The 23,528-nt window shown below is 40.3% G+C and overlaps 1 long non-coding RNA gene across 1 annotated transcript; it reads left to right on the top strand.

The window, feature by feature from the left end:
- Positions 1–311: 311 nt before the first annotated feature.
- Positions 312–3,582, top strand: LOC103500443 (uncharacterized). The gene is made up of 5 exons (XR_007819545.1): positions 312–1,276; positions 1,390–1,536; positions 1,628–2,361; positions 2,514–2,948; positions 3,028–3,582. It is a non-coding gene; the product is annotated as an uncharacterized LOC103500443 (long non-coding RNA).
- The last annotated feature ends 19,946 nt before the right edge of the window (positions 3,583–23,528 follow it).

Here is a 23,528-nt window from a genome sequence, read left to right as displayed (position 1 = left end):
ATTTTGCTAATTTCGTTCGAGAAGTGAACAATTTCACTCCTACAATCCAACTTGTTTCGGTGATTTTTCCTTTGCGAAACTTTGTGAACTCACCTGTTGTCTTAAATCTCTCAAGGTGAAGCATTTTTAACGATTTCATAATTTACGGTTTAGCTTTTAGTTTATATTTTTAGTTATTAGTTTTTAGTTTGAAATTTGAGGTGGATGGGAAACTCTGTAATTAGTGGTCTAATGTACAACATTAATTTCAGTAAATGCATGTGGTTTTCTTCAAAGAATCTCAACTACTTCATCAATATGGGGCTATGAAGATGAAGAATCTCGATTGAGATCTATGAATTTTTCTTGAGATATGATGCATTTTACATGCAATCTGTGGGGTGAGGTCGATTTCGCTCAAGATAGGATGGAGATTGGTTTACCTAATGCATGTGAAACCCCTATCTCGTGTGGCATCCTTGACAATACTGCTTGAGTTCAATATTTTGGCGTTTCAATGTGATTTTCGACCAAGATTGCCCCGAGATTAACCCATAAAATACTTATTTTGTTCAAATTTTTATGTTTTTCAAATGCCTCTTGTGACCAAAATCAATTCAAAGGACTTCTTTCTTGCAAACTTGACCTATTGTTCACATTTATTAAAGTCCGTGTCATGTATAAAAAATAAGTTAACACCCAGACAACTTCACATGTTTAGGAAACCCATCTTTGGACACTTCTTGGATGTGAAGTTGGTGTTCAGGGGACCTCTTTGATATTATATTAGAGAGATCGAGGAGGGATGAGAGAACACAATTAGTTTTAAGTTATTGGATGAGAATGTCTCATTTGGTCAAGAGGAATTTGATATAATAATGAGTTTGAGGTATAGGCCCAAATGTGAGGTCCAATTTGAACAGAATAAGGTTCTTCGATTAAGAAGGCTATATTTTGGGGATAGGACAAGCATGAACGACTCTGAGTTTGAGAAGAATTACCCAATCCTTAAGTTTGAAAACGACGAGGATATAATGAAAATGTCAGTAATTCTACATTATTGTGCTTGCGATGATTGGTTAGAGGAGGAGACGACACATGGATTAGACGATGTTGGATGTGATTGACGACTGAGAGGACTTCATCAGCTATGACTGGGCTGAGATGGTATGGACCAAGACCTTTGCTAGTTTGAAAGGGGCACTTCATGGAAAAGTAGCCATGCACAAGAAGAAAACTGCTAATAACAAAGTCCCCGAAGTCGTATAGTCTCTATAGATTTTCTTTCGCATTTTAGGTTTGTGATTATATGCTCATTGTGTTCTATTAATGTCATTGGTTATATGCTCATTGTGTTTTATTGATTTCATTAAATATATATTTGTGTTAACGATACCATTGTATTTGTAGGTTTGGGCCTACCAGATAGTGTCGTCAATTAGTGGACGAGTTATCCATAGGTAGTCATCATCTACGATACCACACATCGTGCGGTGGAGTTACACACACTCATCTTGGTTAAAGATGATTGAGTTCCAGATTTTTGGGTCGCAAATGGTACATTACAATTCATTTTCTTTCTCCACATGCACTATAGTATTCTACGGTTTAGTTTCTTAATTAACACACATTGATGTTCCATTTTTAGGCCTGGATACATGAGATTGAACCTACGAAGGACGAGCATGCTAACCTTGATTAGAGACTTGAAATTCCTATGATGGAAGGTTATGAGGAAATCCCACATGACCCTCCTCCTTAGCACTTTGAGGATGTCCCACCACGCATTGATGTGGACCACCCCCTCCTCCTCTTCACGTGGACCATCTCCCTTCTTTTTCTCACGTCAATCATCCCCCTCCTCTTCCTCCTGTCTAGAATCCCCGAGCGATGTGTAACTGCAACCAGCATGTATGTCACCTTCGAGCGAGATTAGATCGGATGGAGGACCCCCTTACAACGAATGGAGTCATCCATGTCGTATGTGTCAGCCAAGTTATCGACCATAAAGGAGCTTTTGATGGAATTCGTTAAGGTATTATTATTATTCACGTGGAATGTCTTATTGTTTTTGTCTTAATTAAATATTAGTTCTTACTTATGTTTCTACTGCTTCCTTAATAAGGTAGGATTGTTGTTTCTTAGCCATGCTATAGTAATGGTGGAAGGTACATCCTTTAATGCATTGGAGGCTCAGACTTTGGTTGGCGACACATTCGTGGATGTTTCTGCTCTGATCATTGATGACCAGCCGCTGACGAGGAGACGGGAACATTTGTCTATGACGATCCTAGAAATGGTATCATACTAATTGATGTACCATCGAGGGGTGAGGATCTGCCACCATTGCCTCCCCAACCCATGTTGGAGCCAAGGGAGGAGGTAAATGGTTTCAAACTTTGCATTCCATTTTATGGTGATTTTAGTAATAATAAAACTAACCAATAAATTGAATTACGAATTTTGTAGCCCATCGAGTTTAACATAGAGGTCATCTCACCTTCGATTTTTTTTAATGTCTTACCTAAGGAAAGGACGACAAGAAAGAGAAGTATACCATGGAAATTGCATTCCCCAATTTTGGAAAAAGGACATAGGGCTAAGAGAAGAAAGAGGGTGCGCCCCTACAATCCGGTGTGCAAGATCCCCGTGAAGTTCGATAAACAATTTTCGGCATACCTTGCGGATCCTCAGAGAGATATAGAGATAAGAAAGACAATTAGATCCTCAAGGGCGCTTTCGTGGTTCATGGACTTCCTAACTTTGCAGACATTCACGGACGACGACATAAGTACTTCAAATTTGATACGTTCTCCATTATGTATGTAATCATTTGAAACTAACTAGTTGCTTCTCACCGTTTCCAGACGATCGACACATTGTTCTTGTTAACCCAGACGAAGTTATAGGTTAATGTCGATCCCTTGCACATAAAGAAATGATTCACTACGACCGACCATGCCATTACGGTATGTTTAAACAACTTTCAATTCAATTGTTATTATAAACTGGTTAATAATTTTTGTTCTTGTTCACCATACATTCCAGAATTTTCTAAGGCATAGTCCAGGTCTGTTCGAGGAGATTAAGAAGGGCACTTGCCCGGTTGACATTCAGTACACCTGGGGTAAAGACGCTACTTTATTGAAATATGATGATCGAGTTACCGGATTATGACAAAACATGGATGGACGTCAGCTTCATATACATGCCTTATAATATTGAAGGATGCCACTAAGTGTTGATTGTGCTTGAAACGTCTGTGATTCATTCATTGATTTGACATCGTAAGCAGACCTTAATAAAGAACTAGACAACATGAGGTGTGTTGTCCTGACTCTTGTTGCAATGCTCTGGCGTGTTCACGGTGAAGCCAAATCTACCTCTACCCCTATGGCCGGTATATCATGTGTGATGCAACCTAACAAACAAAATTGGGTAAATGTGGGATTTATTGTTTAAAAAGTTTTGAATAAGATGTAACCCACTCCTCCTTCCTAACCCTAAACTCAAAAAATATCCCTATTTCATCAACAAATGACAATACAATTGTCGGCCAATAGAGCCTTCTTGTAATTAAAAATACAATTAATTGTTTTTTCATTGGATGCCTATCTTTGTGGTCTGCCTAGAGAACTTCTAATGAGATTGACAATTTACTTTTATATATTCAAATCATGTGAGTTGGATGCTTTAGAAATTGAAGTCGTTTAGGTTAAAAAACTCATAATGAGATTGACAATTTACTTTTATATATTTAAATCATGAAACTTAAATCATTTCGAGATTGAGGTTAACTCTTGATCGAAATTTACCACGAGAGTCCCTAAGATTCAAAATTTAGAGATTTAGGTTAACTGTTCCCGAGCCACTATGGCCCTGAGATGCACCGAGTTGAAAAAAAGAAGCACTTATGTTAATGATCTCGAACCAAAGTTACCCCGAGATGGGCTCAAGCTAAAGAACAGAAGCAATTATGTAATATGGTATAGAGCTAAGATTGCTCGAAGAGCCCCAAGTTTAAAAACAAAAGGCATTGTGTTAAAAATCTCGGGCTACAAATGCCCTAGGAACTCCCCAAGTTTAAAAACAAAAGCTTTGTCTTAATAATCTCGAGCCACTGATGCCCCAGAAACTTTTTACGTTAAAAAACAGAAGCATTGTGTTGAAAATCTCAGATCATAATTGCCTCGAGATTCCCCGAGTTGAAAACAGAAGCATTAGGTAAAAAATCTCAGACCAAGGTTGCCCTGAGATGCCCTCGAGTTGAAAAACAGAAGCATTGAGTTTTAAATCTCAAGTCAAATAATCTTTGAGATGCACCAAGACAACCAATATAATTTTCTTAATCGATCATGTATAGGTCCCAATTTAATTTTCTTATTGTATATGTATGGACCCTAATTTAATTTTCTCAATTTTCTTAATTTAAGTTCCTTCTTGTTTATGTAACCTCAATGTAATTTCTTAATTTTCCTAGTTTAATTTCCTTATTGTTTATGTATAGAGTTCCAATGTAAGTTTCGTAATTTTCTTAATTTAATTTAATTATTGTTTATGTACAAATGTAAAGCGTATTGAATGATAGGTTTGTTGTATTCCCATGTATATGAAGATGAGTTGATAAAGAAAATTAGATTTTCGATTCATTATCATGTATGAAAAAGAAACACATATAAGACTATATTAACGTCATTGATAACTAAAAAAAGCACAAAATACAACATAAAAATGTATAATTGCTCAACAAGTTTGGCTTTACCTGTCTTCCTATTGTGACCTACAACTTTGCACTAAGAACACCAATGAATCTTCTTCTCTATTTCATCACTTGACGGGATGCGTACCGTTTGTTAACAACCAACTTGACCAACTATTCGTGGTGGTAAGATGACTCTATCGACAAACCCTTCTATAGTTTTTCATTTGAAGACATGACATATCGGAAAAATAGTTTCTGTATAACTAGCCAACCAGGACTCGACGTAGTAGGCACGGGAGCATAGTGCATACGAATCAATATCTGTTACCCTACAAGTGAAGAATGCATGCAAATACAGAATTTCATAGTAATTGAACTCGTAGAACATGCAAGTTTTATTGGCTAAATTGACCTAGAGATTTATACGACCATCCATAATTTCCAACTCATGGTGGTCTATTGGTCGCACTACATACCTTCTGGACATCAAATAAGCGAACTTCAATAGAAACTCGCTATAGTCAGATAATAAAGTTTCTTAGCTCAACACTATCTTTTTATGTTTAGCGAACTATGTCTAGTGCATAGATCTTTTATGGTCTAAGAAAACAGTTATCGACAATACCCGTGCATTCTTCAAAATCATGTTGGAACATTCCACAATATATATGACTATCAAAAAACGTAGATTATGTTGTAAATTCATAAATATTTAGAAATATACAATTCATATAAGTATCCATGTCTATTTTATTGCGTTTTTAATTTCTTAGCCAGTGCTTATCGCCAACTACCCGAGAGGGCAAGTAGCAAGGATATGTCTAACGTGCACAAGGAGGAGCTTAGAGAAAAACTCCACTGTGGCGAGATAACTTCCATCATTTGTATTCCTAAAGGAGAATAGGCATATTAGGCGTCGGGAGGCAGTCACCCTTAAAAGAGAAGTTCTATAAGCTTTATAAGTGAAACCTTTTAGATTTATCTCTCTTAACAAAGTTTAGTAATTTCCATCCTGAGAGGCAAGCAAGTGTGGCGTTTAAGACACTAAGAGGTGCTCGTCTTAATCATAAGCTAGTTATTCAAGACATATCGTATAAAGGCTCTCACATGGCCTAAATGCCTAGTAACGCAGAGAATTCCTCCATTTTCTATTATACAAGTTAGTTTCAATTCCATCTCGCCTCCATATTTATTCCCTTTTACAGATTCTCTAGTGTAGATAAGTAGATATGGTTTAAGCTTACACTTTACCATACTGTATAGATAATTTTTTTATACCATCTGAATAATGAGTGAATCCTAGCACTAATATTTGATATCAACTCCTTATGTTCGACTACGGATCATCCAGATAAAGCTATTGTTTCGCTTATACTTGGGCAAGCAATAAGAAAACTTGTAATCAACGAGGACTTAGTAATTACACGAGCCGTTAGACATAGAGAGCATACCACATGCCATGACCATGTCTTATTGCATAGAATAAGGAATACAACACATAAAACTACACTTAACGCTAAGTTTGAATCAATTTCAACCAAGCAAGTTTTTAACGCCTCGACAAACCTACCTTGGTCTCAGATATTCTTGCATTCTCCGATAGCGAACTTGTTCCAAAAATATTGAAATACGGACTCCCTACATGCTTTGGCGGCTAGCATGAAATTTGCACACACGTTATCATTATTAAACGTCATTGTTAGGTTCAAACTCAAATGATGGATACCCAATGCGTGGGACTTATCGAGGAAGACATGCGCAATGGATTTTGCAATACTCTTATACAAATCGGATATGAACACTAGCCTATTCACATTGTCGATTGTTATTCATAACCTTGTCATGAACCGGAGTCCATCATTCGTCGTTCTCTTTCTCACCAAACCCAAATGCGACCAGGTACACTTGCTTATTAGCATTAATTGACACCACCACAAGTATATTACCCTTGTACTTCCTATAAGGCCCTGATCATGCCAACACGAGAAAGATCCAGCGACAAGGAACTGAATAAAGAGATCCTTGACTATAAAATATATTATGGGATGAAGTATAGGAAGACTAATGAATTCTTCTTTCATCCTGATCTTTTTTTGATACGGAAGGAGTATGCGTGAGGCTTTGACCCGAGAAAGGAAGTTGGGGTAGAGATGATCCTTATTGAGAAGTCAATTCAAATAAGATTGTAGGACATTCCAAGAGGAAGTGTACAAAAAGGAAGAAGACGACGCGAAAAGAAGTGCTTAAGTTTAAGTTGAATCCCGAGAAGGCGAGTGACGCTATAAGAATAAGCTAACGAAGAAGAAGCATGCATTAGACACCAAGAGTTAGGTGATTAGGATAGTAATGTGAGAATAAATACCTATGCCTAAGGAATGAGGCGAGGAAGTGACTTGTCAAGATGACTTAACCACTCGCTAAGAGGAAGTAAATGTCTGCTGCATCTCGAGAAGATAGGAAGGTTAGATAATTAAATAGTTTGGCTTTTCAAAGAGATAAAGTGTGAATTTGAAAGGGAAAGTTCAATCGCCTCTAAAACATGGCCCATGTGCCGAGTTTAGGGTTGGTTGCATGGTGTGGCGCATCGGTAAGAAGCCATGTGTAAAGTTTTGAAATGACCCTTGGATGTGGGAGGTCACTATAAAAAGGCCCAAAGTTGAAAAGGAAAAGCGAGTTTTTATCTAGAAGAGTTAGATTTTGGGATGAAAATGAAGAAAGGATATCTTGAATGCTAAGCAGTCGATCAAGGAAATCTTTAGGAAAAAAGACGAATCTGAAAGCAGAGAAGGAAGGAGTCGAGGCGTGGTTGTAAACATGATACGTGAAAATGTATTATGTTGACGAGAATATTCTAATGTTGATTCTTACTATGTGACTCTGTTGACTACTAAAGTACTATGTAAGGAAAGTAAACAAGGGAGCTAACCATTCTGTGTACGATTTGTAATGGTTGTTTAGTAAGGGAAGATGAGATCTAATGCTAGATGCTAGAGGGAATCCTAGGTAATTCAGGTGACTACTGAAATACTATGTTGAGAGTGAATCCCAAGTCCAGGCAAGGAGAGAATCCCAGGTTTGGATGAGTTGCAATGAGACGCTAGTTGCATGAAAATCCTAGAATGAGAGAAGTTGAATGTGACGAGGTGCTAGTGTAAATCTCAGGTAACTTGCATGATGCTGGTTGAATGTGAATCCCAAGTCCAGGCAAATGGAGAATTCCAGGCCCCGATAACGAGTGAGTTAGAATGCGTGATGGTTTCAACGCATGGAATCTTATTTGTATTTGTGATGATGGTTGTTATGGTTTGAACGTGTGGAATCCCATTTGTACTTGTGGTGATGGTTGTTGTGATGGTTTGAATGCGTGGAATCTCATTTGTACTTGTGATGATGGTTGTTGTGGTTTGAACGTGTGGAATCCCATTTATACTTGTGATGATGGTTGTTTGTGGTTTTGAACGCATGGACTTTCATTTGTGCTTGTGGTGACGGTTGTTGTGGTTTGATGCGATGAAAATTATTTATTCACGATCTTATCTTATGGATATTTGTTATCTGAATATTGTTGTTTTTCTAGAAAGGTATTTCTCATCCCATCACTCACTAAGTCTGTTTAGCTTATGTTTTAAAGTTTTCCCTCCCCAAGTTTCCAGGCGTTGAAGCCAATCGAAGGATGGATTTTAGGCATTGTAGCCTACTTAAGGAGGAAAGGCAAAGTTACTCGGTAGCCATAAGCCATGGAAATTTCTATTATGCCTAAGAAGTTGGATGGTAGGAAATTTTCTCTTTAGTGCGGATGGCCCAGCTCGAAGGAAGGCGAGCACAATATACAGGTTAGTGAGGCCTAACCTTGTGAGCTAGAGAGCCAAAGAGTTGAACAATTGTGCTATAAAGGCTTCACAACTCTAAGTATCACGTCTCAAGAAGCATTATTAGGCGTTGGATGAGGAAAGAGGTATCTTTGGGAAGCAACTAAATAGGCAAAGAAGGGAAAAGGAGAACAAGGTAGAGGTTGAGTATCAGTGCCAAGAGAGTTACACCAAGCATCTCCCACCATAGCACGAAGAGCTGCACCTTGGTGGCGAGGTAAGAACAAGGTGCATTTCTATGCGATGGGGTGAGCAAACCAGACGTGAAGTTGGAAAAGTTGTGCTAGATAAAGAGAGGCTGTAAGATATTGTCTTAAGTTCTGTTGTAAGGAAAAGTATGAGTTATGTTTGAACTCTGTAAAAGTGTTAAGTTAAAAAAGAAATTTTTTGTATTCATTTTGCTGTATTATCTCGCGTCTGTCACGTAGTGGTGTAAAAGTGAAAGTGAATGAAGCGTTAAAACGAAGTCAATGAAATTAAGTTATTGCATTCTACCGCTATGTTAAGAAAGCATGGCGTGTAAGCCGTGTGCTAAGGTTATGAAAGAGAAGTTGTTCCACTTACTAGGCATTTTGTGTTTACTACGCGACATGGTAAGCGTCAAAGGTCTAGGTGGTATGCCTCCACTTAGTTGTGAGAAGCGACTTTGGAGTAGTGCTTGACACTTCCCAGATGAGCTGCATCAACCACTAAAACTTACCTTATACAATTCAAAAAACCCATGATGGATGCTCTACATGCCATATACACATACCTGAAATGATCATCAAGATCCACCTCAAAATCACAATGAGTCCCCAAATTGGCAATCTTCAATGCTTCTTTATGTCGAGCCAATAAAGCATAAGATTCTTTGAGGAACCCCCTTGTCATTGAATGTATGACCTCTTGAGCCCTCTATACCCTCTTGTACGACAGATCAATGCCAAACTCTTTAAGAAAATCTTGAATTATTTCTTTCGACCTATAACAGTGACTAACATCTTCGTACTTCAACTAAATTAGTTCAACTGTAACTCAACTCTTAGCTTGTTTATGATCTTGTTTCCTTAGGACTTCTTGTTCGATCTATCACAAAAATCAAGGTCTTGCATGATGGTGAATGCCGCAAGTTTCTTCGCAAAGTATTTCTTATTTAAAAATAAATAACCAACCTGAACGTCTTCTAGGTATGACTCGGCTAATAGGAAAACTGTGCATCCCATTAACTTTTCCACACGCTTTCGTTTTTTCTTGGTAATTAAATGAGGTGACTCATCCTCGTCACTTTTCAAAATTTCGTGCTCATTGTTGATATTAACTTCATAATGTAGTTGGGCATTTGAATCAAACATATGAAGGCCATGAACATCATCATCACCTTTGAATTCAATGTCACTTTCATGGCCACCATCGTCCACAAACTCTTCATTGTCAATACTACCTAATCCACCTCTATCGTTTCCCAACTCTAAGGGACATACGTTTCTAGCCAATGGTCTTAGATTACGGTCCTCATTTGATACATGTGAGCAATTAAGGTTGGGAGTAAGGAAGTCCAATTTCTTGCTTTTGCTCACCATTAGATTACTACACACTTTGGGGACCATTGGAATATTAAAACTTCTGTCGTAGTACTTCTAAAGGATGATCTTAATACCTTGAAAATCAAAACGGCAACTTGTGACAAATCATCCTCATTTAAATAAAACTCAAGGTCTTCTTGATTGGCACGAAAGCCCCCACAAAAGGTTTCACATTATATATACACCTAAGGACCAAATCATACTCAGCAGAATTTATCGCGGTTATTCTATAAATTTCCTTAAAAAATTCTTCAAACTTGATATGCACGTCAACATTTAATCGTTTCAACTGTTCTTCGATGTATTCTTTCTCAACTTCCTTCTATTCACCACCAAAACCAATTAACACACGAGACATCCTACAAATATACAAAGAAAACTAATGAACACAGATGGACTATCAGGGTAAAATCATAAAAATCTCGGTCGAGATCTGAAACCCTACATGGATCTTGGAAAAAATCAATATAAATTTGGTCGAGATATATGAATAAGAACCGAGATTACGTAAGAAAAAAATGTACTGTAGTAACGATAGACTATCATCAGCACGAAAACTATAAAGTAAATGTTAATATTCATCTGAAATACTACTTGAGATTTTCTAAAAGGGCTTGAAAAGGTTCATTGTTTAGAGAGAGGGTTTGGGAAGTGTTTTGAAAAGAGAAGAACTTTGGGAAAGAAAAGCACTTTAGGAAAGAGATGCACTTTGGGAAAGAGAATCACTTTGGAAAACTCACTTCTTGATATTTGTTATAGGACACTTAAGAACTGAAAACTTCTTTAATAAGCCACTAACTGCAACAATAAAAAGTTCAAAATATTCAGTTTATGGAGGTATTTTCGTCAATTTAGTGTGGATCCCGGTATAGAGTTCACTGAACAAGGCGAAATAAGGCATAAGTCATAAGTATCTTGGCTCAGAGTTTGGCCGAGATCGAATCGAGATAATAAAACGTTTAGAAGTATGCTTTAGATCTCGATTGATCAAGGGTCGACATTGTACCGAGAAATGCATTCTATGAATTTTTTATTTAAAAGTGAGGCATCTCGAGACATTGATGCCTCATGATATTGGTGTGGATTTGTGCTTAGTGTTGTGCTATGTATATATATCTTATGTTATATGATGAGACATGCTCATTACATGATATATGGTTTCTATGTCTTGCGTTCTCGCGTAGTTACTAAGTCTTCGTTGAGTATAAGTTCTCCTACTGCTTGCCCAAGTATAAGCAAAGCAATAGGTTTCTTGGGTAATCTAGGGTCGAACACAAGGAATTGATATCAAAGCTTAGTTTTAGGGTTTACTTTTCATTCAGGCGGTATAAAAGAATCATCTATACAGTATGAAGAGTATAAGTTTAAACTATATCTACTTACCTACACTAGAGAATCTGTAAAAGGAGAATAAGAATGGAGACGAGATGAGAATGCAAACTAACTTGTATAAAAGAGAGTGAAGGAAAGTCTTCGTGTTACTAGATGTTTAAACTATGCGAGAGCCTTGATGCAATGTATATCAAATAACTAGTATATGATTAAGGTGAGCACCTCTCGGTGTCTTAAATGCAACACTTGCTCGCCTCTTGGGATGCAAATGACTAAACTTAGTTAAGTGATATATATCTAAAAGATTTCACTTACAAGACTTATAAAACTTCACTTTTAATGGTGACAACCTCTCAGTGCCAACTACTAACACTTGTCTCCTTCCGGAACACAAATGATGGAAGTTATCTTACTAAGGTGGAGTTTGTCTTCAAACTCTTCCTTGCATGTGTTAGCCATGTCCTTGCTACTTGCCCTCTCGGGTAGTTGACGATAAACACTAGTCAAGTGATGACTATAGCTCAGCTAACGCGATAAGAGTTATAAGCTAAGCTTTTTATCAAGAACTTATCACTAGATCGAACTACAAATAACACATTAACAAGTGACAATAAAGAAATAATGGATTGGAAAGGTATAAACATGCAATATACTAAAGAATGTAAAACTTAGGCTACTATACAAAATGAACAAATGCATTGCAAAGGAATGCAAAAATGGAAAGTATAGAAATGACATTACAGGTTAGGGAAAAATGAAAAATGACATCTTCTTTACTCAGATTCTAAGCTCTTACTTACATATTGATTGGAGAAGAAGAATAATAACTTTTACAGATGACGAAAAGGCTACTCATTTCTGTAATTCTTTACTTTTTAGCCCAATTAAGCACACTTTATTTGATGTAGAAGAAGGCTTTATATAGGCAACTTTCAGTGGGAAACTTCTATTCTTATAATCATGTTAGCGCTAAATGCAACCTTTGTTAAGTCACATCACCCCAACTACCATTCTTGTCTTCTCGTGAACCTTCCTCGCATGATGACGTAGATCCTCGCCTAAATGTTGTATTTGCTAGACGGGCTCTTATCGCATAACTCTCGCTCGAGGTCCTCTGCGATTCACTAGTTTCTTCTTTTGTTCCTATTCCTGCATTAAGACACTAAAAATATGGTAAAACAAGTATGGAGGCTTATGTACAGTGCATTTCCAAATACTTATGAATTTTCAACATGAGCTACGCGTTTTGACTTCATTATTCTATCTAAAAAGCTATAATAACTTGTATTCCTACAAGTTGTCAGATATCACTTTTGTAAATTCCTCTTTTAAAACTCGAAGCATCTTGAGCCAACGATATCTTGAGATATCACTTCTATGAATTCCTTATTTAAAACTCGGGGCACCTTGGGACAATAATGCCCCAATGTATCACTTATGTGAATTTATTATTGAAAATTCGGGGCATCCCAAGCCAACAATGCCCCAAGATAGCACTTTTGTTATTTTCTAATGTAAAACTCAAGGTATCTCGGGCCAACGATGCCCTGAGTTATGTACTTTAAAGCAATAGGTAATAGATCTCAGTGGATCTAGGGATACCACTGTACTGAGACATGCATTATGAAGCATTCAGTGATAAAACTTAGATTAATTACAAGACATTTATTACGGTCATAGATTGGAATAATGAATTTAATATGGTAGTAATTGTAAGAATGAATTTATTAGAAGAATGATGATAACAAGAGACTCATTTATTACAAGAATTAATTTATAATAATGAATTTAATGTGGTAGTAATTACAAGAATGAAAAAATTAGACAAAATATTTATTTGCCCCTAAGTTGATGACGTATTGTTGTCTAAACAACTTCATGTGCTTCTAATCTAAACATTGGATTGGACCATCAACCACAGCTAATTCAAGAAACTTAGTGCAAAAAAATACCATAATCCAAGGACTTCCCACTTTGTAGAGCTTCCTTGGTCCTTTTCACTCGCCAAGGGCAGTTCTTGAAATGAGATCTTGAGGAAGCTAAACCAATTCCTATATAGGAGGAGAGGATGACACACAAAAAGGTACGGAGGACGGTGTTAACAATAGAATGATCGATGTAGTTGGGCATGATGGAAAGCGATAGACACGCAGTGGAAAAACATGATTTATTTTACTCTAATTGCATCTAAACTATTTAGTAATCAACATGCACCACTAAAAATACACTAATTAAACTAAATTTGGGTTAAAGAAAATACGTACCTTCGTAACTTTCAGTTCCTCAAAATCTCCAAACGAACTTGAATCAAGGACCACCAGTACTAGTGTTCATCCGTTATTGTCTGGATGTAGAATCGGGTGATGGGACTCATTAAGTGAAGGAAATTGGAAGAGAAAGATGGAAATTGGAGGTAGAATTTTAGTGTTGATATTTTTAGAGAGAAAAATAGGTTGAAATATTTTTGTTATAAAAAAAAACTAGTTTGCCAAAAGTTTTTGAATAAAATGAAATAAAGCCTAAAATTCCAAATTACATGCAAAAATGCATATAATTTGTTAATAAAATAGGAACACCTAACATTCCACTAACCGCTAGTGGAACTTAGTGGGCTAGATGTGTACATCTCATGTAGTCACTTGTCCTACTAAGTGTTAGTGAAATTTAGCCAACAAAATGTTAGTCCAAGGGTAATATGGTCATTCAACCATTCAAGTCACAGTCAAACTTTGACTTTTTCATGTCAAAAGTTTACATTTTGACTTTTTACCATTTTTCTGTCTTAACTAATTTCGATCTTTTTAGCATGAATTTGCATTTATTTTTCTGAAATTCAAATCACATTTGAATATAAAATCGATTAAAGTTTGATTTTTCAAAGTCAAACGTTAACATTTTGACTTTTTACAACTTTGACCATTTCCATCAGTTCCAAGCTTCTAGTCATGAATCTGCGTTCATATTTTTAATATTTAAAACATATAAACATAAAGCTCTATCTCAAACCGACGGCTATATCATATATATTTGTCGATTTCTCTCTCTTTACCTAATTAAAACAATTCAAATTGTTCCAACATAGTGTTCTAAAATAATTTCATATGAGCTAGCAAGGGAACCTAATGAACCTATAGATCATGGGTTCCAACGATCTGAGATTAACTAGCTAAACCCTTTTAGACCGAGCTAACATTTGTTAATTAACGAGTCATTCCACTAAAGTCCCCAAGTTTCACTCCACTCACTATAGATATATTTATGTCTATCTGATATAATCATTGTAACGCCCCAAAATTTGGAATTTAATTTCATTATCTTAAGTGTAATTATTGAAACTTTGGACGTATTTGAGAAAACTTGATTAAAGAAATTTTGGTGGTGTAATTAATTAAGTTTGAGCCGAGGAATCTCGAGCGAAATGCACAGCCAAGCTGCGACCACAGTCGATCCGCGTACGGACCCGAACAGTCGAGCCTCGCCTTCGACCCGAAACCCGACCCACGCACCCGTGTTTTTTCTTCGCGTGAAGTCGACCTGACCCGTGCGCTTCTCCATAAGCCTATCGTGAGTCGTGCTAGCGCTTACTCAATAGCCGAGTCGCACGCACGCAGTGCCTTTCGAGCCGCCCTGCACACGCGAGCCGCCTAGCCGCTTCACCTGTTTTTGAGCCGCCATCCCGTTTCCGGTCCTTTTCACCTAGTTTGGTAAGTTGATTGGATTTTGGAATACCCAACTAAACATTTAAAATTTGTTGGATTCAAATAATTTAATTTTGGTGTTAAAATTAAATTATTTCTCTTAAGGAACATCTAGGACCAATTGATCTTGGAACGTGGGACTTCTCCAGTTAAGGGCTCAAGTGTCGCAACCTCGACCTAAGGTAAGTTACTTCAATGGAATGTCTGGAGTCTTTGGTCGATTGTTGATTAAGTTATGGGAAAATTGTGTTCTAACCAGTAGGACATCGCTGCTGGGAAAGCGTGACCTTGCGGTTAGGACTTGTTGAGCAAATCTCCAGGTAAGAGATTGTACTACTAGCCCCACGAGTAGAATTAAGAGATTGCATACATTCTTAGTTATGCACATTGATGACTAGACTGCATAACGACATGTCAATTAATGAGGATATGATATGACATGACGATGTGATTTGATGTGATGATATGATACGACATGATGATGTGGTTTAATATGTAATACGTTTTAACATGATGATGTAGTGTGATATGATGACAGAATGTGACAAGATGATGTGATGATGCTATGTTATGTGTATGCTATGGTTAGAGTACATGTTAGCTTATCCTATTAGAGTCGTACCTGCATGGGTGTCCTTCGGGATCACCACCTATTTAGGACTGCGTAGTCCGATGGGACCGTTAGTCTGACATTGATATAGACATGATTCGAGTGATTTGACGGGATCCTCGCAGCCCGATTATCTTAGCATTTCCTCCAGGTACGCTACAGACAAGTTTGTCCTAGGTGTTCCTTTGGGTCACCGAAGACCAGATTTTGTTCCTACGGGATCACATGTTGCACGTGTTCGGGAACGTGCCAGTTCTTGGGTACCATTTTCAGGACTCTAATAGGAAGTTAACAGGGACCTAGCGGGACTAGTAGTGGGTCCCTTACTCAGTATTTTATACTCACTCTTTCCATTTCATGTTTCAGGCAGGGGCAGAGGTAAAGACAAGGGCAAGCTGGCGAGCGACTAGAAGTGACCATGGCGAGCCATAGGGATCTCTTGCTTCCACTTTATATATGAGTTCAGACCTTAAATGTTTGCATTTTAGTTATTCCTTATTAGTCATTTTATTTCTTAAAATTAGATAGGGTCCGAGTTAAGATTTTATTTTTATACATGTCGCAAATTACTTTGATTTGGCTTTTAAATAATTTAAATTTTGAGGTTTTGTTTCATTTTATCCAAACTTTATAAACTTTATTTGTTTTATTTAAAATTAGTAATGGCTTCGACTTAGTATAAGGAGTTGGGTCGTTACAGTTGGTATCAGAGCCTATGTCCTAGGTTTTGCAGATTGACTTACGATGTGAGTCTTTGTTTTTGGTTTTGTTTTACCCCTATGTCTATACGGTCCTTCATCACTCGCTAGGTATGTTTTTAGACCTTGCTAAATGTTATGGTTACAATCTTTCATGAATGAAATAAGTGTAGTTAGTATAGGTGTTGTGGTTGTTTGTGAAAAGTTTCTTCTGGTGAAACTTCAGGAAAAGATGTTGCCATGTAGAGGTGCATGCGAGGGGGTGGTAGGGGAGGCAGAAGAGCTGGACGTATCCAGCCGGAGGAGCAACCTGGATATTTAATTTCTCTTTCCCGTTTTATAAAAACATTTTCTCAAGAACGAGGAGGGAGGCTACATCATACCGCGAGTTTGTCCGCGGATTCCGAATTTTGAACGGCTGACTTGTTGATCGAGCTAAACAAGTGCCACACAATCGTGTTGAGAAGTTACGATTGTGACAAGTGGTATCAGAGCCAAGTTGGCTAATTGACGATAAGACCGAAACATGTCGTCGTCGAATCCATCGGGCAAGGCCCAGAAAGACCGACTAGTAGAGCTAGAAGAACAGATGCTCTACCTAGTCGAAGTTCCCGACTCCATCCGCTACTTGGAGTCTCGTCTCGATGAAATTTCCGAGAAAACTAATACGATCGATGGGGTAGCTGGCCGTGTCGAAGGGTTTCCGATACAAGAGTTGATGACAAGGGTCGACGCCCTGGAAACAACTATAAACATCGGAAGAACTGTTAACTACGAGCGTGGAGACAGTTCGATGGGCTCTGTTGCCCATATTGAGGAGCGTGTTCAAGAGCTTGATAGCTCTCAAAAGACGCTGTTAGAGATGATAAACGGCATGTCAGAAGACTTCCGAGCTACCCTCGATGTCGTCAGAAATGAAATTGCAGATGTGAATGCGAGACTAAGCCTCACAATGCGAGCAATGGCAAATCAAGCTCCCGCTGGGGGAGCCATTCTGGTTAGTAGAGTGAAGATCCCGGAACCAAAGCCCTTCTGTGGGGCAAGAGACGCGAAGGCCCTAGAAAACTATATCTTTGACCTGGAGCAATACTTCAGGGCCACAAACACGGTTACAGAGGAAGCCAAAGTCACGTTGGCGACGATGCATCTTTCTGAGGATGCCAAGTTATGGTGGAGGTCTCGATTTGTTGACATGCAGGAGGGACGTTGCGCGATAGATACTTGGGACGCTTTGAAGAGAGAACTTCGCTCACAATTCTTCCCTGAAAATGTCGAGATCTTAGCTCGACGAAAGTTACGCGAGCTAAAACACACCGGTAGTATTCGGGAGTATGTGAAACAGTTTTCGGGACTGATGTTGGATATACGCGATATGTCCAAGAAAGACAAAGTTTTCTGTTTTGTCGAAGGATTGAAGCCGTGGGCGAAGACAAAGCTATATGAACAAAGGGTTCAAGACCTCACGTCCGCGTACGCTGCAGCTGAACGGCTGTTTGACCTGTCCAACGACTCTCAAGATACGAGACGTCATCCAAGTTCCTCATCTAAAGGAAGTAGGAACAACCGCCCAAGTTCTCTTAAAACTACGGGAGGGGACAGACGCTTCAATGGAGATCGTAGATCCCATCAATCGAACACTGGAAACTCCTGGCGAGGACCAAGTAACCAGAATGTGTCCAATCGTCCTCTTAGTTGCTTCATATGTAAGGGACCACACATGGCCAGGGAATGCCCGAACAAAACTGCTTTCAATGCATTCCAGGCATCTTTGGCCTCAGATTCAGACAATCTACAAAATCAGACCGAGAGGGAAGCAGACCAGATAGAAGAAGTTGATAATCCTCGAATGGGGGCCTTGAAATTTCTGTCATCTCTCCAGAAAAAGGTGGGGGAGACGAACACACCAGTGGAAAGGGGCTTAATGTACGTTGACACCTGGATCAACGAGAAGCCAACCAAAAGCACTATGGTTGACTCTGGTGCCACCCACAACTTCATAACAGAAGCCGAAGCTAAACGTTTGAATCTCCGTTGGGAGAAGGATGCAGGAAGAATGAAAGCTGTGAATTCTGCTGCCCTACCTATTATCGGACTAGTGAAACGAACGATGATAAGATTAGGAGGATGGAGTGGCCTCGTAGACTTTGTAGTAGTAAAAATGGATGACTTTGATATGGTACTGGGAATGGAGTTCCTACTCGAACATCAGGTAATCCCAATGCCTTTGGCCAAATGCTTGGTGATCACTGGACCTACACCCTCGGTTGTACAGACTGACCTACGCCAGCCAGATGGGCTGAAAATGATCTCCGCCATGCAATTAAAGAAGGGTCTCTCTCGAGACGAACCAACATTCATGGCCATCCCACTCAATTAGTCAGAGAACTCAGGGGAGACAGTCCCTAAGGAGATCGTGCGCGTACTAGAGAAGTACCGTGATGTGATGCCCGATAGTTTGCCCAAGTCTTTGCCACCTCGGAGAATGATTGATCATGAGATCGAGTTGGTGCCAGGGGCAAAACCACCTGCGAAGAATGCTTATCGTATGGCGCCTCCGGAGTTAGCTGAACTTCGGAAACAGTTAGATGAGTTACTGAAGGCAGGGTTCATTAGGCCTGCAAAAGCTCCGTATAGGGCCCCGGTTCTCTTCCAGAAGAAGAAAGATGGGAGTTTACGATTGTGCATTAATTATCGTGCCCTGAATAAACTCACGGTTCGCAACAAGTATCCTCTTCCCATAATTACTGACTTGTTCGATCGCTTACATGGGACGAAATATTTTTCAAAGTTAGACTTGTGGTCAGGGTACTACCAAGTAAGAATTGCAGAGGGAGATGAGCCGAAGACAACCTGTGTCACCCGATGTGGTGCGTTCGAATTCCTCGTAATGCCATTTGGTCTCACCAATGCCCCTGCCACCTTCTGTACGTTGATGAACCAGGTCTTCCACGAATATCTCGATAAATTCGTAGTAGTCTACCTGGACGATATAGTGGTCTATAGTACGACCATGGAGGAACATAGAGACCACCTGCAAAAGGTTTTTCAAAAATTAAAAGAGAATCAGCTGTATGTCAAAAGAGAAAAATGCTCTTTTGCACAGGAGCGGATAAACTTCTTGGGCCATGTGATAGAGTGTGGCCGAATTGGAATGGAAGAAGGGAAGATTGCTGCGATACGCGACTGGGCAATGCCGAAATCAGTCTCGGAGCTACGCTCCTTCCTCAGGCTGGCAAATTACTATCGTCGATTTGTGGAGGGATTCTCCAAACGAGCAAGCCCGCTGACTGAACTACTGAAAAAAGACGTTCACTGGAATTGGGACCCCGAGTGCCAAGCCGCCTTCGACGGCCTAAAACAAGCCATGATGGAGGGGCCACTTCTAGGGATTGCGGATGTGACCCAACCTTTTGAAGTCGAGACAGATGCGTTTGATTATGCATTGGGGGGTGTGCTCCTACAAAATGGACACCCGATTGCATACGAAAGTCGAAAATTAAATGCAGCCGAAAGGAGGTATACTGTGTCCGAAAAAGAAATGCTCGCAGTAGTACATTGTTTGAGGGCCTGGAGACGATACCTACTAGGTTCGACGTTTGTAGTAAAGACGGACAACAGTGCAACCTGCCACTTCTTTACCCAACCAAAGTTGACTTCGAAACAAGCAAGATGGCAGGAATTTCTTGCCGAGTTCGACTTTGAATTTGAACACAAGAAGGGGTCGAACAACCAGGCTGCTGATGCCCTAAGTCGAAAACAAGAACATGTTGCCATATGCCTATTAGCTCACCTCCGGGGGAGCGAGATTGGCGGGTCGGTTAGAGACACCTTGAGAGAGTTCCTACAGAAGGATCATGCCGCTCAGAATGTCATGAATTTAGTGAAGGCGGGCAAAACACGACAGTTTTGGGTCGAGGAAGACTTGTTAGTCACAAAGGGCAATCGACTGTATGTTCCAAGAGCAAGGGACTTAAGGAAGAAATTGTTGTATGAGTGTCACGACACTCTATGGGCTGGCCATCCCGGATGGCAGCGGACGTACGCCCTGTTGAAGAAGGGCTACTTTTGGCCGAATATGAGAGATGATGTCATGCAGTACACTAAGACATGTCTCATCTGCCAACAAGACAAAGTAGAGAAAGTGAAGGTTGTTGGACTTTTCGACCCTCTATCGGTTCCAACAAGACCTTTGGAGAGTGTCTCTATAGACTTCATCACCCATCTTCCTAAGGTAGGCGATTTTGAAGCCATCTTAGTCATCATTGATCATTTTTCAAAGTACGCCACCTTCATCCCCACCACCAAGTAGTGTTCAGCAGAAATGACAGCTCAATTGTTCTTTAAGCATGTTGTTATGTTGTGGGGAGTCCCGACAAGTATAGTGAGCGACAGGGATGGTAGATTCATTGGCTCCTTCTGGACGGAATTATTTTCCTTCTTGGGGACAAGTCTGAACATATCCTCAAGTTACCATCCCCAAACTGACGGCCAGACTGAGCGTTTCAACTGCATGCTCGAAGAATACTTGCGCCATTTTGTAAACGCAAGGCAAAAGAACTGGGTCCAGCTGTTGGACGTAGCCCAATTCTGTTTCAACGCTCAGACAAGTTCATCTACAGGGAGAAGCCCATTTGAGATTGTTTCTGGGAGACAACCAGTACTGCCACACCTTGTTGATCATTCCTTTGCAGGGAAGAACCCTCAAGCCCTCAATTTCACGAAGGAGTGGAAACAGACAAACGACATCGCCCGAGCGTACTTAGAAAAAGCATCGAAGCGGATGAAGAAGTGGGCAGATAAGAAGCGACGGCCCCTTCAGTTTCGAGCGGGAGACCAGGTACTCATCAAACTACGACCAAGCAAGTCAGGTTTCGAGGACGCAAAGACCAACATCTCGTCAGGAAGTACGAAGGACCAGTTCAAGTGTTGAAAAAGGTAGGGAATACTTCCTATAGAGTTGTGTTGCCCACATGGATGAAAATCTACCCAGTAATTCATGTTAGTAACCTGAAACTGTACCATTAAGACACGGAGGACCTGCAGCGGAATATCGTAACTCGCCCAATTATCGACCTTAGTCAGAAGGAAGACAAGGATGTTGAAGAAATTCTGGCCGAGTGAGTAAGGAGGGGCAGAAGACCCACATGAAGGATCCACGAGTATCTAGTAAAGTGGAGGAACATTCCTGTGGAGGAGACCAGCTGGGAGCGCGTCGAAGACCTTGAAGCGTGGAACCAGAAGATTGAAGATTTCAAGCTTCGCCAGTTGACGGGGACGTCAACCATTTAAGTGGGGGAGAATGCCAAGGGCATAATCGTCCAAGGTATTATTTACCGATGGTCGTATCCCTGAATAACCCCAAATCACTTTATCTTTATGTCTTGAAAGTAGTTTAGGTTAATTCTTTCGTTTAGGTGTCGCCGAGTCACAGTGTGACATTTCGGCTTTTTCATATGCAAGCGTGCCAAGGCCAAAAATCTCAATATGTACTATAGGGGGTACATGACTAGTCCGACCCCCGCCCAAGCCTTGTCACACTCTTTGCAAGTTAAGCTATTTTCTTTGCAATTGACAGTCTTCAATGCTTTCTTTATGATGTTTTCAACTATTTAACTTCTCTTTTCCGTTTTATAAAAACATTTTCTCAAGAACGAGGAGGGAGGCTACATCATACCGCGAGTTTGTCCGCGGATTCCGAATTTTGAACGGCTGACTTGTTGATCGAGCTAAACAAGTGCCGCACAATCGTGTTGAGAAGTTACGATTGTGACACTGTGTAGGCAGCCAACCCTAACGCACCGGTCACCCAGGCGGATCTCGCTGCAATGGAGTAGCGATATCAAGACATGCTACAGGCTGCGTTAGCCCCTTTTCTCGCTGCCCAGCAGACCCAGGCTGTCCCTGTTCATGCCCAGACCGTCCCTCCTCCAGCCCCTATGGGAGCTCAGCCCGTGCCAGTTCAACTGTCGGTTGAGGCCAAACACCTGAGAGACTTTAGGAAGTATAATCCTAAAACTTTTGATGGGTCCATGGACAACCCTACCAAGGCCGAAATGTGGTTGACGTCCATAGAGACTATCTTTCGGTACATGAAGTGCCCAGACGACCAGAAGGTGCAGTATGCAGTTTTCTTCATGAAGGATAGAGGCACCACCTGGTGGGAGGGATGCTGGGGGGCAACGTCAGCAAAATAACCTGGGAGCAGTTCAAGGAGAACTTCTATGCTAACGTGAAGCACGCTAAGCAGCAAAAGTTCCTAAACTTCGAGCAAGGCGACATGACTATGGAGCAGTACGACGCCGAGTTCGACATGTTATCCCGTTTTGCTCCCGATGTGGTAAAGGATGAAGCTGTCAGGACTGAGAAGTTCGTTAGGGTCTAAGACTGGATCTCCAGGGCATCGTCCGAGCCCTCCGGCCAGCCAGTCATGCTGATGCACTACGTATAGCACTAGACTCGAGTCTGTACGAGAGAGCTGATCCGTCCAAGGCTGCAGGCAAAGGGTCAAGCCTTGGTCAGAAGAGGAAGGTGGAGTCGCAGCCTGACTTGGCACCGTAACAAAATCTGAGGTCAGGAGGTGTTTTCCAGTGACATCGTCGAGAGCTTGCAGCAGCCGGGAGAACCTTGAGAGACTTACCCGTTTGTCCTAGCTGTGAGAGAGTGCATGGTGGTCGTTGCTTGGCCGGGAGCGGAGTGTGCTTCAGGTGCAGGCAACCAGGGCACACCGCTGACTCTTGTCCTCATAAACCTATGGAGGCTACCCCGCACCAGCCTCTCACTTTCCAGCAGGGAAGAGTTTTTGCCACTACCCATCAGGAGGCCGAGCGAGCTAGTACAGTAGTGACAGGTATGCTCCCAATCTTGGGACACTATGCTTTTGTGCTGTTTGACTCTGGGTCATCCCATTCGTTCAACATGTTGGTTTAGAGGTAGAATCATTAAGTGGTGTTTTATCTGTTTCTACTCCGTCTTGGGGAGGTTTTGTTGTCTAAAGAAAAGATAAAGGCATGTCAGATAGAGATAGTAAACCAGATGTTAGATGTGGCCTTACTAGTGTTAGACATGCAGGATTTTG

Source organism: Cucumis melo, chromosome 1, assembly GCF_025177605.1.
Source record: "Cucumis melo cultivar AY chromosome 1, USDA_Cmelo_AY_1.0, whole genome shotgun sequence".
In the NCBI taxonomy this organism is placed as follows: domain Eukaryota; kingdom Viridiplantae; phylum Streptophyta; class Magnoliopsida; order Cucurbitales; family Cucurbitaceae; genus Cucumis; species Cucumis melo.
The sequence above is the reverse complement of the archived record's forward strand: the minus strand, read 5'-3'. Positions and strand labels throughout refer to the sequence as shown.